Source organism: Dasypus novemcinctus, chromosome 23 (genome assembly GCF_030445035.2).
Source record: "Dasypus novemcinctus isolate mDasNov1 chromosome 23, mDasNov1.1.hap2, whole genome shotgun sequence".
Taxonomy (NCBI): domain Eukaryota; kingdom Metazoa; phylum Chordata; class Mammalia; order Cingulata; family Dasypodidae; genus Dasypus; species Dasypus novemcinctus.
Genome location: NC_080695.1, coordinates 11,521,415 through 11,538,929, shown reverse-complemented (window position 1 = coordinate 11,538,929; position 17,515 = coordinate 11,521,415). Strand labels below are relative to the sequence as shown.

The following is a 17,515-nucleotide window of genomic DNA, read 5'->3' as shown; positions in this document are numbered from 1 at the left end:
GCCAGAGTAGGATAATAACTTGCCTCTGTGGCTTGGCCGGTTATTTCCGGGAGAGACTGGCACAGGTCCCTGCAGCTTCCTCCCTGCTGGAGGTGGGGCTAGGGCCTAGGCTAGAGCTGCAGTCCTATCTGGATGGAAAGAAACTGGTCCCTACCAGCACTGTGATTTCCAGTCCGCCCCGCTTCCCCTCGTGCCAGGCACAGAGTTAAGATGGCAGTTCCTGGTCTCTTTCTGACTTGGACAGACTCAAACTTTAGCTGTTCTTAGGATTATACTTTAGCCCACTGAATTTACTCATCAGAAACTAAAGTTGGTACCCAACCATCTCTTCCTCCCCTGTTTTTGGGAAGTGGAGCTTTCAATTCCAGCCACAGAACAGCTCCCCGGGTGGCTTGTGCCTCCAGTGGAGGATGGGCACCGGCCTCTATGGCGTGGAGCACTCTACTAACAGATCTTCACTGCAGATGGGTGATCTTCCATTCCTTCAAGGACATTGCAGGATGCTCTTCTGGCCTCCTGGAAACCCCCAAACAGGTGCTTCAGTTAGCTCCAAATAGTCTGGGTATTTACTAACTGCCCTGTAGCAGAAGCTGTCTCTAGGCGCTCCTTACTCTGCCACCGTCTTGCTGGTTGTCCCCCTCCAGTATATTTTTTATTTCATTTATTGCACCTTTCATTCCCATAAGATCTGCTATTTTTCTGTGTATGCTTTCAGATTCTTCTTTGTGCTCATCCAATGTTGTCTTAATATCCTTAATCTAAAACAAATAAAAACAAAATATCCTTAATTTCTTTAGACATCTTGTTTAATTTATTAGGGAGATTTGTTTGAACACTTAGGATTTGTTGTCTAAACTCCTTTATTGTCATCTGGAGGCTTACCTTTTTCCTTTAACTAGACCATATCTTCTGTTTCTTGGTGTGGATTGTAATTTTTTGTTGGCATTTTGACATCTGGCTTACTAGATGTATTTACTCTGGGTACAGTTTCTCTCTTTAGGTTAGGGCTTTCTTGCCTTTTCTCCCTTGCTCTTGTATAGTAGGAGCCAGGATGTAGTTGGTGCTGTAAGCTCTGGAGGCTCAAGCTGCCAGCATTGCCCTAGGGACTAATGAAGCTTAACTTTCTCCTTTGCCAGGGGTAGGGGACAGAGCCACAGCCATGGGTAACCATCCAGGTCATACAGACCTTGACTAGTTGCCCAGAGAGACTGATGAAGCTTCATGCCCCTTCCTCCTCTTCCTGGGGTGGGGATGGAGCTGCGGGTGTTGGCAGCAGTCTATGCCATGCAGGTCCAAAATGACCACCGTTGCCCCAGTAGACCTCTGACTATTCAGTCTGTGCCAACCAAATGTGCCTGCAGTTACATGGAGAGGCCGGTGCAGGGCCTGCCAGCCTCCTCCCTGTTAGAGGTGGGACTGAAGCCTAGGCTAGGGATGCAGTCCAGTCTGGGTGAAAGAAAACCGGTTCCTACCCTCACTGTGATTTCCTGTCAGCCCGGCTTTCCCTCATGCTGGGGCGGAGTCAAATGGTGGCCACTGGCCTCGTTTTTCCGACTTGGACAGGTTCAAACTTTAGCTGTTTTTAGGGTTATACTTCAGCCATCTGAGTTTACTAATCAGTAGCTGAAGTCAGTGGCCAACAGTCTATCCCTCCCCTATTTTTGGGAAATGGAGCTTCCAACTCTGGCCACAGAATAACTCCTGGGGCGGCTTGCACCGCCAGAGTAGGATGATCACCCTCCTCTGTGGCAGGGCCTGTGTTTTCCCGGAGAGGCTGGTGCAGGTTCCCCCGGCTTCCTCCCTGCCGGAGGTGGGGCTGGGGTTTAGGCTAGAGCTGCAATCTGATCTGGATGGAAAGAAACCAGTCCCTACCAGCACTGTGATTTTCAGTCAGCCCCGCTTCCCTTTGTGCCAGGGGCAGAGTTAAAATAGCAGCTACTGGCCTCTTTCTGACTTGGACAGATTCAAACTTTAGCTGTACTTAGGGTTATACTTTAGCCAGCCGAGTTTACTAATTAGTAGCTAAAGTTGGTGTCCTCCTGTCTTTTCCTCCTCTGTTTTTGGGAAGTGGAGCTTCCAATTCCAGCAGCGGAATATCTCCAGCCTCCATGGCGTGGAGTGCTCTACTTATGAATCTTCTCTGCATATGGGCAGTCTCCTCCTTCCATTCTTTCAAGGATATTGCAGGACGTTTTTCTGGTCTCCTGGAGCCCCCAGACAGGTACTTTAGGTAGCTCTGGGTGATTACTAATTGCCCTGTGGCATGAGCTGACTCTAGGAGCTCCTTACTTTGCTGTCATCTTGCTGATTGTCCTCTTAAAGTGTTCTTAATTTAAAATGTTTAAAGTTAATGTAACTAATAGAAGTTTAGTACAGAAAATCAAAATATAAGGAATCAAAAAATATAACTATTCTAAATTTATTTCTTAGAAGTAACCATTATTAACTTGTAATGATTTATTATTGATTAGATGTTGTCCTCCGCTGCGGCACTGCAGGCGGGTCACTGCAGGCGAGTCGCTGCCGGGGATCGGGCCTACGCCACGGCCTGACCGGGGCGGCAGCGGGCGGCTCAAGGCTTGGGGGACGCGCGGTTCGATGGAGGAAAAACCACGGAGACGAGGTCTATGTGCAGGTCTGATTTTATTCGGGAAGTACATGAGGTTTTATAGTGTCATGGAGGCGGGGAGGTTGTGGGAGGGGCATGTCCGCGGGGCAGCTGAGGATTGGCTGCAGAGGCAAGGGCGGACCTGCGGTTTATGACGTAAGCCATTGATGGCAGAGGGGGTTGTTTCCGAGGTTGTGCCGGGGCGGATACGGGATGAGGGCGGTTGAAATGAGGCGGGGAGAACAGCGATCGGCTGGGAGGGGGAAGATAACAGTGGCTGGGAGGAGGGGCAGAGGGAGGCAGCAGCACAAACTGCTGCTGAGAAGGGCCATAATACAGGGAGGTTACGAGGAACAGGCGGGCAAAGTGTAAGGAAGCGAAAGGCAGGGTGGGAGCAGGGGACAATTAGATATTAGTACAGGCTTACAAAGCATAGAAAAAGAATGATTAAGATTATAAACTAGTATTTGAGTGAAAAGCAATAATCATTTATAGACACTTTTAAACTATGCTAGAAATAGGTGTCATGGGGGCCTGATATGACAAGGCAAATCATCTTCTTCCAGCCTGTGCCCAGCTCTGCCTTGCTAACCTTGCCCTGGGATATTCAAAGGGATGAATTCATTAAATGTGAAACATCTTTTATTTCCCCAAAATCAGAAATGATGGGCGTATTTATGGAGATTATTCTGGAAAGTAGGGACACTACAAAATCCGGAGACCATGCAGTGTCATATTAGGAGCATGTGGAAGAAAAATTAGTAGCCGCAGGTATGGAATATGTTAGAGACAGACACAAGGATTATGGTCATAAGGAAAGTTATAGATGCCAGCTGTAGTTACAGATGGAGACAAAGATGCAATTTTGTGTAATATGGGGGTATTTTTGGGACTTGGGAGTTATCCTGAATGACATTGCAATGATAGCTAACAGGCCATTATATATCTTGCCATAACCTACAGAATTGGGTGGGAGAGAGTGTAAACTACAATGTAAACTTAAATCCATGCTTAGTGGCAGTGCTCCAAAATGTGCTCATTAATTGCAATGAATGTACCACACTAATGAAGGATGTTGTTAATGTGGAAAAGTGTGGGAGGTGTGGGAAACGGCATATGGGAATCCCCTCTATTTTTATGTAACATTTATGTAACCTAAGTATCTTTGAGGAAAAAAAATAGGTATAATATGGTGGCATTTTCAGGACAGTGGAATTGTCCTGAATGATGTTGCAGCGATTGATACAGGACATTATATATCTTGTCATAATTTAGAAAAATGTGTGGAGGAGAGTTTAAACTATAATGTAAACTATAGTCCACACTTAGTGGCAGTGCGCCAATATATATTCCATCAATTGTAACAAATGTACCACACTAATGAAGGATGGTGTTAATATGGGAAAGTATGGGAGGGGTAGGGAGTGAGACATATGGGAATCCCCTACATTTTTTATGTAACATTTGTGTAATCTAAGTTTAAAAAAAAAAAAGATGCAATTTTGAAAACCAGAGAATTGGGTGAAAGAACCATGAGCGGTTCCCTTCTTCCTTTTTTTTTCCCTGACTTCCTTTATTGTCTTTCTTTATTGTCTATAATGGGCAGTACTTTTTAACTGAAGAAAATCCTAGTAAACGAATTATTGTCCCTTATGCCATGTTACTGGACTCTGATTATGTGACTATGATGAACAGCTACAGCCTGACAGAGGAAGATGGTTTTTGGAGCCATTCATTCATTCAACACTAGGGACTTGGAATGCAGCTGTGAATGAGATATAGTCATAAACATTTGGAGAAAACAGACTACTAAAATGTGAGTTCTCTCCCACCATGTGTTGATTCATTCATACCAAGAAGAGAAGGGAATAAAGATCATTAAGGTTGTTGTGTAGGGAAGTGGATGTGGCTCAAGTGATTGGACTTCAGCATACCACATGGGAGGTCCTGGGTTCGGTTTCTAGTGCCTCCTGGAGAAGGTGAGCTGAGGTGGTGGGCAGGTGTGGTGAGCTCACGCAACAAGATGACTCAACAAAAGAGCTACAAAGAGGAAAGACAACGAGAGACACAGCAAACCAGGGAGCTAAGGTGGCTCGGGTGATTGTTCGCCTCTCTTGCACATGGGAGGACCCAGGTTTAGTTCCCAGTGCCTCTTAAAGAGAAGACAAGCAGACAGAGTACACAGCAAATGGACACAGAGGAGATAGTGACTGCAAACAATAAGGGGGTAGATAAATTTTAAAATATATATATATTTTAAAAGATAGTTGTAGGAGATGGAAGAGAATGTAGAAAAACTGTCATCTAGTTTTCTTAGATTTGTGATGACAAAGTTCCTGTTTTGATGGCATTTTATCATTTGCAAAGTGGCTTCTCATACTTTATCTTCATCACAAACTTAAAGAATAGCTATTTCCAAATCACAGGTAGTAACAGTTGTTGTAATGTCATACTAATTTTGAACACTTATTATGTGCCAGGCATTATGCTAAGCACTTTGCATATATTTAACTCAATTTTAAAAACAACCATATTATTCCCATTTATAAGTGAGGAAATCAGGCCCAGGATGGTAAGCAGTTTACCCAGAGTCACTCATCCACTGAATGGTAAAACTAGAATTCAGACTTCTACAGTCTAACTGCAAACCCCAAGTGAGGGGACTGAGAGTCAGGGAGTTAAATGACCTGACATAGAGAAGCTAGTCAACAGTAGAAATTCTATAATCAGATTCCTTTGCTCATTGCAACTTGGGGACACTGTATTTGCCACTCAGGAGGAATCTTGCTTTGAAAGCACCACTAGTAATCTAATCTGTTTACCTAACAAGGTTGACACTCCAACCAAATTACATGTGAAATGAATCACATTTCTATTGATTTCCAGTATAAAATTATAGAAATTTAGTTGTTAAAAAAAGAAGTAAGAAACTTGGCTTTTGGGTTTAAGTGTTAAAAATACTTATGAGAAATCATATTTGAAGGAAAAGTAAAATACTTGATTAGATGTAGTTTATACTTTGGCACCAAAGCTCTTTCTTGTGTTATTTATACATAATATTATTTCAAGTCAAATCCCAAATTTATACCCGGGTTTGTAATTTAAAATTGAGAACCTTTGTCCAGTTATAAATGCCAGAAAGTTCTGTTGTAGTAACTTTAACATGCTTTTTGTTTTGATATATTTACTTTTTTTTTTTTAAATTTTTTATTTATCTTCCCTCCCCCAGATGGTTCTCTTGTCTGTCTGCTCATTGTTTGCTCACCTTCTCCAGGAGGCACTGGGAACTGAACCCAGGACCTCCTACATGGGAGGTGAGTGCCCAACTGCCTAAGCCATAGCCACTCTCCATGGCCTGCAGCATCTAGCCCCTTGCAGCAGGTACAGCATCTGCTCATCTTTTTTAGGAGGCACTGGGTCCCGAACCTAGGACCTCCCATGTGGTAAGTGGGCTCCCAACTGGTTGAGCCTACATCCACTTCCCTTAACATGCTTTTGATATACTATATATACAACTTTATATTCTGGAAATTGGAAAAATGCTGATATTATTTGACTCTTACCTCTTTGTTAACATCACTTTATAAGAACCCAGGATCTGGGCCTATCTCCTCTGAAGCATATGGCCTCTTCCATGAGGGCAGAGAAAACTGAGATTTTTCTGAGAGAGGAAGAAACAGGATAAGTGACTAGGTAGGTCACAGAATCTTGGAACTGACAAGGCCTCTTAGCAGTTGCCTTTGATTCTTATTTCTTTTCATTTCTGTAATTGCCATCAAAGTAAAGTAGTGAAGAATACATGGCTCAACTGACAGAGGATCCACCTACCATATGGAGGTTCCAGGGTTTGATACCCAGGGCCTCCTGACCCATGTGGTAAGCTGGCCCACGCGCAGTGCTGCCGTGCGCAAGGAGTGCCATGCCACATAAGGGTGCCCCCATGTAGGGGTGCCTCACGTGTAAGGAGTGTGCCCTGCAAGGAGAGCCGCCCCGTGTGGAAAAAAACACAGACCACCCAGGAGTGGCGCCGCACACACGGAGAGCTGATGCAGCAAGATGACTCAACAAAAAAGAGACGCAGTTTCCCGGTGCCACCTGACAATGTAGGGAGACACAGAAGAACACACAGTGAATGGACACAGAGAGAAGACAGTGGGGGGAAAGGGGGGAGAAATAAATAAAATCTTAAAAAGTAAGATAAAGATGTGGTTCAGAAATAAAACTGTGCTGTAAGACTTAATGAAAAGCATTAGTCCTTTGGAAACCTTTCCCTGCTGACCCCAACTGTTTCATGGGGGCAACTACTATTTTTTTAATTTTTTTTAATATAATGATTTTTGTCCCCTGAAATTTTTCCATTATAAAATACAACATGCATAAGGAAAAGTTTCACCCCAAACTACTAAGTAAACCCTGCCCGTGAATGGGGCCATTTAATAAATATTCTTTTGTGTCTGGATTCCTTCACTTAACCATTATTTTAAGACGCATCCATGTTGTGTGTAGCTGTAATTGACTTATATTTATTGCCATTTAGGTTTTACTTGTATGAACATACCACAGCATATTGGTCCATTCCAACATTGATATGAGTCATTTTCAGTTTTTGGCTACTACAAATAATACTGCTGTGACCATTCTTGTACATATATTCTGGTGCATTGTAAGCACACATTTCTGTAAAATATATTGCTAGCACTGGAATCATTGGGTCTTAAATATGCACATCTTCCACTATACTGCATAAAGTGTCAAGCTTTTTTTTCCCTCCCCCAGATTGCTCCTTGGCTGTTTGCTTATTGTTTTTGCATGTTTTTTGCTCATTGCTCGTTTCTTCTTAGGAGGCATCAGGAACCTAACCTGGGACCTCCCATATGGGAGGTGGGCGCCCAAATGCCTGAGGCACATCCTCTCCCTTGTCAAGCTTTTTTTGCACAAGTGTGTTACCATTTTACACTCCCACTAATAGTATTTGAAAGTCCCCATTGCTTCATATTCTCAACGCTTTCTATTATCAGTTATCAGAATTTTAGCCATTCTATGTGCGTGTAATATCTTGTGTTTTTTTAACCCTTTTATTTTGAAACACCAGTGTAGAAAACCACACAAATGAACAGTTTAATGAATTATTATAGGACTTGTATGTACCGTGCAGGTCAAGGAGTAGACCCTTGCCATCCATCTTCATGCTACTTTCATTTATCCTTTCCCAATCAGCAAGTTCCCTCTCCCTAAAAGTAACCCTTAGTCTGACTTTTATAATTGCCGCCTTGTGTTTCTTTATAGTTTTATCACCCAAAAGTACATCTCTAGATACTATAGCTTAATCTTGCCCGTTTTAATATTTTGATGTCTTTTAAATCACGTAAGGTATAGCTTACATTCCATTCTTTTCTTTATAATTTATCTGTCATACCTGAGCCATTTGGCTCATATTTTCTTAACTTCTTTAATTTGTAGGATCTGTAATGATATTTTCTTTTACCGTCTTGATAATGGTTATTTGTGTTTTTTCCCTTTTTTCCCCCATAATCAGTCTTACTAGAGGTTTATTAATTTTAATAATCTTTTTAAAACTTGGATTGTTTTCCATTGTATGTCTGCTATCTGTTTTGTTGGCTACTGCTCTTGTGAATTTCTTCTATTTATTATACTTCGTTTAGGTTTAACTTTGTTATTTTTATAGCTTCCTGAAATTGAAGCTTAGCTCAATGATTTCAATCTTTTTCCTTCTATAAAATAGACATTTGGATCTGTAAATTTAACTCTTAAGCACTGCTGTAACTCCACCCCACACATTTTGATATGTTTTGTTTTCATTATCTTTCAGTTCATTCATTCAGAATATTTTCTAATTTTCACTGGGTTTTCTTCCTTTGACTTATGGATTATTTAGGTATTTACTGCTTAATTTACAGTATTTAAAAATTCCTTAATTATCTTTCTTTTATTGACTTTGGTCAGACAATGTGTGCTGGATGATTTCAAGCTCTTGAAATTTCTTGGGCTAGGCTTTATGGCTCAGCATATAGTCTGTGTAGCAGTTTGATATGGTTATGAATTCCAAAAATAGATACTGGATTATGTTTGTAATCTGGTCTGTACCTGGGTGTGATTAAGTTATGATTAGGGCTTTGATTGGGCCACTTCATTAGGGTGTTGAGTCCCCACCCCTTGTTGGGTGGGGACTCACAGATAAAAGGCATGGCAAAGGACTGCGTTGGGGGGTTTTGATGTTGGAGTTTGATGCTGAATCCTTAAGCTGGAGCCCCGGGAAGTAAGCTCACAGAGGAAACAGAAGTCCCAGGAAGAGAGGAACCCAGGAAGCCTGAACCCTCGCAGACATTGGCAGCCATCTTGCTCCAACATAGGAAAATAGACTTTGGTGAGGAAAGTAACTTATGCTTTATGGCCTGGTATCTGTAGCTCCTACCCCAAATAAATACCCTTTATAAAAACCAACCAATTTCTGATATTTTGCATCAGCACCCCTTTGGCTGACTAATACGGTCTGTTTGGTGAATGTTCCTAATATATTTGAAAAGAATATGTTCTGCAGTTGAGTGGAATTATCTATAAATGTCAATTAGGCTACACTGTCTGATAGTACTGTTCACTCCTATATCCAAGTATAATTGTAAATTTGTCTTATTTCCTTAAGTTTTATCAATTTATGCTATATTTATTTTTTATTTTTTAGGAGGTACCAGGGATTGAACCCAGGACCTCATAAACAGGAAGCAAGTGCTCAACCACTAAGCTACATCTTCTCCACAGAGTTGGGTTTTTTTTGTTTGTTTGTTTTTAGGAGGTACCAGGGATTGAACCCAGGACCCTCGTACGTGGGAAGCAGGTGCTCAGTCACTTGAGCTACATCTGCTCCCAGGATTGCTGTATCTTCCCTTTTATTTGGATGAAGTCTTCCTACTTGTCTCTAGTAATATGCTTTGTAATGTCTATTTTGTGCAATATTTATATACTCATAGTTTTTTTTAGAAAAATGGATTCTCGTTTAAAAAACAGGAAAATATAAAATTGTTGAAGAGAATTTCAACAGAATTGGAAGTTATTTTAAAAATCACATGGACATTTCTAACACTGAAAAATAACAGTATCTGAAGTTAAGAATGTATTAGATGAGTTGTTTTGTGTTTTTTTTTTAAAGATTTATTTATTTCTCTTCCCTCCTCCCTCCCCCCACCCAGTTGTCTAATCTCTGTGTCTAGTGTCTACATCTTCTTCTTTGTCCGCTTCTGTTGTTGTCAGCTGCACGGGAGTCTGTGTTTCTTTTTGTTGTGTCATCTTGTTGTGTCAGCTCTCAATGTATGCAGCACCATTCCTGGGCAGGCTGCCTTTCTTTTCACGCTGGACAGCTCTCCTTATGGGGCATACTCCTTGTGCGTGGGGCTCCCCTACGCGGGGGACACCCCTGTGTGGCACGACACTCCTTGCGCGCATCAGCACTGCGCATGGGCCAGCTCCACACGGGTCACGGAGGCCTGGGGTTTGAACCGCAGACCTCCCATGTGGTAGACGGACGCCCTAATCACTGGGCCAAGTCCGCCGCCAAGATGAGTTGTGAATGTTTGTTATTTTGTTTTCTATTCTTTTCCTTTAAACCTTTTGGTTTTCTTATGTTTTAAATATGTATCTTGCAAAATATCAGTTAATTTAGTTTTGTTTATCCATACTGACAATCTTTGTCTTATAGTTGGAGTAATTATTACCTTTATGTAATTTGACATAACTGTGTTTTTAAGTATACCTTGGTGCTTTTGGTTTATTATTTGTTCCATCTTATTTTGAACCTTTTTTTATGTCTTCTTTTGCATTAAATGGTTATTTTATATTTCCATTTTTTTCTCTATTTTTAGTTATGCATTCTTTTTATTGTACTTTTTATGGTTACCCTAGAGAAGAAATATGAGTCTTTGACTTATTACAGTGTACCTTAAATAAGAGTATTTCCCATTTCCCAAACACTGCAAGAACCTTAAGATGGTGTAACACCATTTATCTTCTGCCAGCTTTTTGTGCCATTTTAACTATGTTTTTAAATTCTATATAGATTTTAAATCCAACAAGTCAGTGTTAGTAATGTATTATGCAGTCAGTATTCTTTTACATTCTGGTACTCTTATTTCTCTGCAGTGTTGTGCTTCCTTCTAAGATCATTTTCCTTCATGTTCATTCAGCCTGGGGAATTCCTTTTAGTTTAGTAGGAACAAATTCTTTCACTCCTTGTTTGAAAGAATAAAGTGTGAAAATATCATTACTTTATTATTAAAGGATATTCTTACTGGGTTCACAATTCTAGCTTAGCAGTTTGTCTTCACTTTAAAAGTACTATTCAGCTGTCATGGTTTCTGTTGAAAAGTAGTAGTCTTTACTGTTTTCCTTTGAAAATAATACATCTGTTTTCATATGTCTCCTTTAGAGATGATCTCATCATCTTGGTTTTATTGTTTTAATTTATTTTTTTAGATTTTCTTTTTATTTCTCTCCCCTTCCCCCTCCCCATTGTCTGCTCTCTATGTCCATTCACTGTGTGTTCTTTTGTGTCCACTCACATTCTTGTCAGTGGCACCAGGAATCTGTGTCTCTTTTTGTTGCGTCATCTTGCTGTGTCAGCTCTCTGTGTGTGCAGCGCCTCTCCTGGGCAGGCTGTGCTTTTTTCATGCCAGGCGGCTCTCCTTGTGGAGCGCACTGCTTGCGTGTGGGGCTCCCCTACATGAGAGACACCCCTGCATGGCATGGCATTCCTTTTGCATGTCAGCACTGCATGTGGGCCAGCTCACCACATGGGTCAGGAGGCCCTGGGTTTGAACCCTGGGTCTCCTGAATGGTAGGTGGACACTCTTACCAGTTGAGCCAAATCTGCTTCCCTATCTTAGTTTTAAACCATAGGTGTGATTTTCTTTGTATTTATGCTTATTGAGGTTCTCAGAACTTCTTGAATTGATGGGGTTGGTTCAGTCTTTCATCACTTTGAGTAAGAGTGCTTTTCTCTCTTCAAATATTGCCTCTCCCATTCCTCTTCCTCTTTCACTTTTTCTGTCTTTGCTTTTTGGGACTCCAATTAAACATATTTTAGGAGTTTTAACTGTTTTGCCATGTCTGTTTACACTCTTTTGTGGACTGTGCATTCATTTACTCTGTGTTAATTTGAATATTTTCTAATGACCTCTTTTCCAGTTCACTAGGACTTTTTTCTGCTGTGTCCAGGATATTGTTTATCAATTCCAATTCTTTTAAAATTCCCTTTTCAACTATTTTATTCATCTTTTGTTGTTGTTACATAATAGTCATTTTAGTGTCCCTGTCAAGAAACTACAATATTTGAAGCACATGTGGGCTGGTTTCTGTGTCTGGTTTTTCCCATGTTCTTTTGCTTGTTGCCCTTTGTTCCTTTTAGTTGTGGGTGTGAGTGTAGAGGGTGTTTTGTTTTTGCTTTCGCAAGCCTTGTAATTTTATTTGGAGGCTGGATATTTTGGGTGAAAAATTAAAGGTACTCCAAATGATCTTCCTCCACTGTGGTTTTAAGTTTTTTTTTTCTCTTGTGGACAGAGGGGTACTGGCAAATCATCTTAATCCTGTTAAAATTTGGTTTTAGGCTTTTGTAGGACTGTTTCCTTTTGCTCTTACCTGTAAGATGTGGTCCTTCCAGAATTTCAGATGAAAAGGCACCTCTACTTGGCGGGGCTTGACCTCTAACTTTACTCCTCAGCAACACTTTAGTGGCAGAGATGTCTGTTCTGGTTCGGCCCTTAAACTGCTTTACTGCTGGCTTTTTGAAGTGTTGCTCAGTGTGTATGCAGCATAGGCCAACAACTTGAGGGAGAATTCTTATGCTGATTTTTGGGTGAATCTTCCTCTATGGATTCCTCCTTGCCTTGATTTTCACCCTTAAGTCCCAGTTACTTTGGCAGCCCTGTACTCTGACATTTGACTCTTCAGCCTGTTAGAACTGCTGCTGTCTCTGCGTAAGTGCCATTTCTTCATCTTGTGATTTTGGAATTTCCTTCAGGGAAAAAACCAGGATGGATGTTTGTTGTCCTCTTGTTCCTCTCCGTTTTCAAGGGTTAGAGCCCCTGAAATCCTGTTTTTTTCCATTGTTTTATATATTCTGTCTTTTATAGTTGTTTTCTGTAATAGGTTCAGTATAAGTTACTTCGTTGTGGACATAACTAGAAGATTCTCGTTAAAAAAGGATAATAATAGTACCAACCTTAAAGGGCTCCTAGTGAGGAGTTACACTTGTGAAAGTGCTTAGAAAAGTGCCTGATACATAGCATCCTCATTTTAGCTTTTCCCCCTCTTTAGTTTTTCATTCTGTTTTATTTAATTGTGGAAATTATATTGCCATAAATCTCCCATCCCAAACCCTCCCAAGCATAACATTCCATGTGATTAATATTTCAGTACTTTCACCACTATCCATTACTAGAATGTTCCCTAACAGAAACTCTCCACTCCTTTGGCATTAACTCCCAATTACCCCTGCCCCCCACCTCTGGTATCTTGTACTGTTTTCTGTCTATGAGTTAGCATATTCTTATTCTTATATTTTCTTCATGGTTAACATGAGGCTTAAAATTTAACATCCTAAATCTGTAAGCAAATCTGATTTGCTTTGATACCAACTTAACTTCAGTAGCATACACAAAGTAGGTTCCTATAATCCTCTGTCCCCTCATTTTTATGTATATCTTGTACAAATAATGTTTATACATTATGAGCCTAAAACCACTGAAGTAAAAAGTGGAATTACAAACCAAAAATACAATACTACTGTTACTTATAGTCACCCATGTTGTTATCTTTTCTTGAGAACTTATTTCTTCATGTGGTTTCAGTCTTTTCCTTTCAACTTGCAGAACTGCCTTTAACATTTCTTGTAGGACAAGGCTAGTGGTAATGAAGTGACATCCGAGAATGTCTTAGCCCCTCCCTCATTTTTGAAAGACAGTTTTGCCAGATACTGAATTCTTGGTTGGCAGCTTTTTTTATTTGAGCACTTTGAATATATCTTCCCGCAGCTTTCTTGTCTTCATGGTTTCCAGTGAGGAGTCAGCACTCCGGGTTTTTTTGGTTTTTTAGGAGTTTTGGGGGAATGAACCCAGGACCTCATACATGGGAAGTGGGCGCTCATCCACTTTGGTACATCTGTTCCCCAGTGAGAATGGGTTTTTTGTTTGTTTTTAGGAGGTACCAGAGATCTAACTGGGACCTCATATATGGGAAGCAGGTGCTCAACCACTTGAGCTACATCCACTCCCTGCACTCAGTTTTACTGAGGCTCCTTTATACATGACATGTTGCTTCTCTTTTGTGACTTTCAGAATTCTCTTTATGTTTGGTATTCAGCAGTTTGATTATAACATGACACAGTGTGGGTCTATTTGAATTGATCCTGTTTGGAGTCCGTTGAGTGACTTGGATTGTATATTCATGTTTTTTGTTTAATTGGGGAAATTTTCAGCTCTTATTTCCTTGAATATTCTCTCTGCCCCTTTCTCTTTTTCTTCTTCTGGGACTCCCACAATGCTTATATTGGCAGGCTTGATGGTGCCCCGAAGGTTCATCAGACTCTGTTCTCTTTTCCTTATTCTTTCTATGCCTCAGACTAGATGATTTCACTTGTCTTATCTTCAAGTTCACTGATTCTTTCTTCTGACACCTCCAGTCTGCTGTTGCTCCCCTGTAGGGAATTTTTATTTTGTTTTATTTATTTATTTAATATTACATTCAAAAAATATGAGGTCCCCATATACCCCCCACCCCCCCTCACCCCACTCCTCCCCCCATAGCAACAGTCTCCTCCATCATCATGAGACATTCATTGCTGTAGGGAATTTTTAAATTATGTTAACTGTGGTATTCAGCTCTGGTTCCTTTTCATAATTTCCATCTCTGTATTTATAGTCTCTGTGTTCATCTTTCATTTTCCTGATTTCCTTTAGTTCTTTGTCCATGTTTTCCTTTAGCTCTTTGAGCATATACAGGATCATTTTCTTAAAGTCTTTTCCCAGATCTGACTTCCTCATTGATGGTTTCTAATGCTTTAATCTTCTCCTTCGCCTGGGCCATCACTTCTTGTTTTTTGTGTGTGTTATGTAATCTTTCACTGGAACCTGGACATTTTGCTATTTCAGTGTATTATTGCTGGAATTTAGATTCTGTGGTGTCTTTTCCTTAAGTTTGTATCTAGCTAGTATTATGACAGAGCTTTCATTGAGTGCTAAGAATTAACAAAAAAAAAGAAAGGGAAAAAAAGCAAAACACCTTTGCTGTCTTTTCAGATTTGATCTATGGGAGTACGCTCCGTCAAGCATAAAATGAGTTTGGAAAATAGCTCCAGGCCAAAGCATAGGGGCCTCCCTGGTCCTTTCTGTACTTGTGCAACATCTTTATATTAGGCGTGTGCTTATGGCTCTAGTTATTCCCCCATTTACACAGATGTGAATGACCCCACTTTCCTAGGAAACAGTTTCCTCATGGTCCCTGACACTGCACTGTATGTATATCCTACAGCCAGCAATCCCTTGCCCCAGGCAGCATCACTTGACTTTTCTCCCACAGTGTTCTGTAAGAGAATTCTGAGAGCTGCCTTCTACACTCAGGGTAAGTTCTGGGACAGCAAACCTCTTGGGCCACCACCAGGCAGATTGGACCAGACATACACACTCCCAGTATCTGCCCAAGGGTTCCTCTGCTCCGGCCAGGTCCAGGTACCTGTACTGAGCATGCAGGCCAGCTCTGTTGCCAAACCAGTAAGGGGCATGAGAAGACCCAGCCAGTGCACTATGAGAACCCAGTGCCTTTTTTTTTTATTTCAGGTACTGGGGCTGGGGGCATTTGAATCTAGGACCTCATATGTGGGAAGCCGATGATCAACCCCGAGCCACATCGGCTCCGTGAGTTGTTTTTTGTTTGTTTGATACTTGCTTGCTCTTTGTGTCTCTGTTTTTAAGAGGTACCAGGAAATGAACCCAGGACCTCCCATGTGAGAAGCAGGTGCTCAACTACTTGAGCCACATCCACTCCTAGCCTCCTGCTCTTGGTTTGGGTTTTTGTTGTTGTTGTTGTTTTAAGTTTATTTATTTAATTTTTAGGGGGTACCTGGGATTGAACCTGGGACCTCAGACATGGGAAGCAGGCACTCAAACCACTGAGCGACACCCACTCCCCAGTAATTGCTGGGGTTTTTTTGGTTTGGTTTTTTTATGTTTATAGTCTCTGTGTTCATCTTTCATTTTCCTGATTTCCTACTGCTTTTATTTTTTTCTTTGGAGATTTATTTTATTTCTCTCCCCTTCCCCCCCTCCGCCCCTCCCCTCCCCAGTTGTCTATTCTCTATGTCCCATTTGCTGCGTGTTCTTTTTGTCTGCTTCTGTTGTTGTCAGCGGCACAGGAATCTGAGTTTCTTTTCGTTGCGTCACCTTGTGTCAGCTCTCCGTGTATGCGGCGCCATTCCTGGGCAGGCTGCACTTTCTTTCGTGTTGGGCGGCTCTCCTTAAAGGGCGCACTCCTTGTGCATGGGGCTCCCCTACACGGGGGGCACCCTTGCGTGGCATGGCACTCCTTGCACGCATCAGCACTGCGCATGGGCCAGCTCCACACAGGTCAAGGAGGCCCGGGGTTTGAACCACGGACCTCCTGTGTGGTAGGCGGACGCCCTATCCACTGGGCCAAGTCTGCTTCCCCCTGCTGCTTTTAAGTAGCCTTTTTCTTACTTTGGTGTTTGCCCTGTTACTGCAGTTTTCTAGAGCTTTGTGAAGGATGTTTCTGTCAGTTCCTTTTTTATTTTTAAGATTTATTTATTTCTCCCCACCCCCTCATTGTTTTGCTCTGGCTGTGTCTGTTTGTTGTGTGCTGGTCTCCTCTTTTTAGGGGGCATCAGGAACTGAACCCAGGACCTCCTGTGTGCGAGGGAGGTGCCTAATTGCCCGAGCCACCTCTGTTCCCTGCTTTGTTGCACCTCTCATTGTGTTTCCTCACTGTGTCTCTTGGCTGCATCATCTCACTGAATCATCTTGTTGCATCAGCTTGCAGTGCCAACTCATCGCACCAGCTCGTGGTCTTCTTCAGGAGGCACCAGGAACCAAACCCGGACCTTCCATGTGGTAGATGGGAGCTCAGTTGCCTGAGCCACATCTGCTTCCTTGTCAGTTCTTGTTGGTTGGTAAAAGTTTCTTTGGGGGGACAGAGCCCTGAAGTGCCTCACTCTGCCATCTTGATGGGAGTAGGCTGCTGATTTTAGTTTTTAGTGGTATTATCTCTTTTATCCTCTCATATAAGATGAAGATCATATCATGCTTCATCTGTTCAGTGAATATCACTCCCTCAACATATACTTCTACCTTACAGTTGTATAAAATTTTAGTTTCATCTTTTAAACAAATTTTTCTAAGTTGTGCCACAGACATTTAGTTACTAAAATTGAGACCCTATGTTGTTATTTTCTGTGCTGAACATTGTTTCTGTATCCTGTATTCTTCCCTCTGGAATCTTGTTTCTGTTTGATGGGTTTCCTCTTTTAATAGCTTTTTAAGTGGGACTCTCTGGAGTGTAAACTCCATTTTTGAATGTCTGAAGATAGTTTTATCCTGCCCCCCCCACTCTTGAATAATCAAATAATCATTTCGCTGATTATAGAATTCTAGGTTAACACTTTTTTTCTTGCCTCTTGGCAGTCAGTATTCCATTCTCTTAGCATTGAGTTGATTTTTGTCTGCATTTCATCTCTAGTAGTTTTTATTATTTTATTGATGTTCTACTTTGTTATGACATGTTGTGCAATTTTATTTTTACTGTTGCTCAATAGTTGATATACTTTATGTGAAGATGCATGATTTTTTTTTCCATTTATTAAAAAAAAACTCAGGCATTATCTCTTCAAATGTT

The 17,515-nt window shown here is 41.3% G+C and overlaps 1 protein-coding gene across 6 annotated transcripts in view; it reads left to right on the top strand.

The window, feature by feature from the left end:
* Positions 1-17,515, top strand: part of RNF216 (ring finger protein 216) — a 204,825-nt gene that overhangs the window by 11,933 nt on the left and 175,377 nt on the right. The window contains exon 2 of one of the 6 annotated variants that reach the window (XM_058285737.1): positions 15,448-15,525. The exons of the other annotated variants lie outside the window; for them this stretch is intronic. The gene's annotated coding sequence lies outside the window, so the exon portion shown is untranslated. The remainder of the gene's footprint in view (positions 1-15,447; positions 15,526-17,515) is intronic. 6 annotated transcript variants of the gene reach the window in all.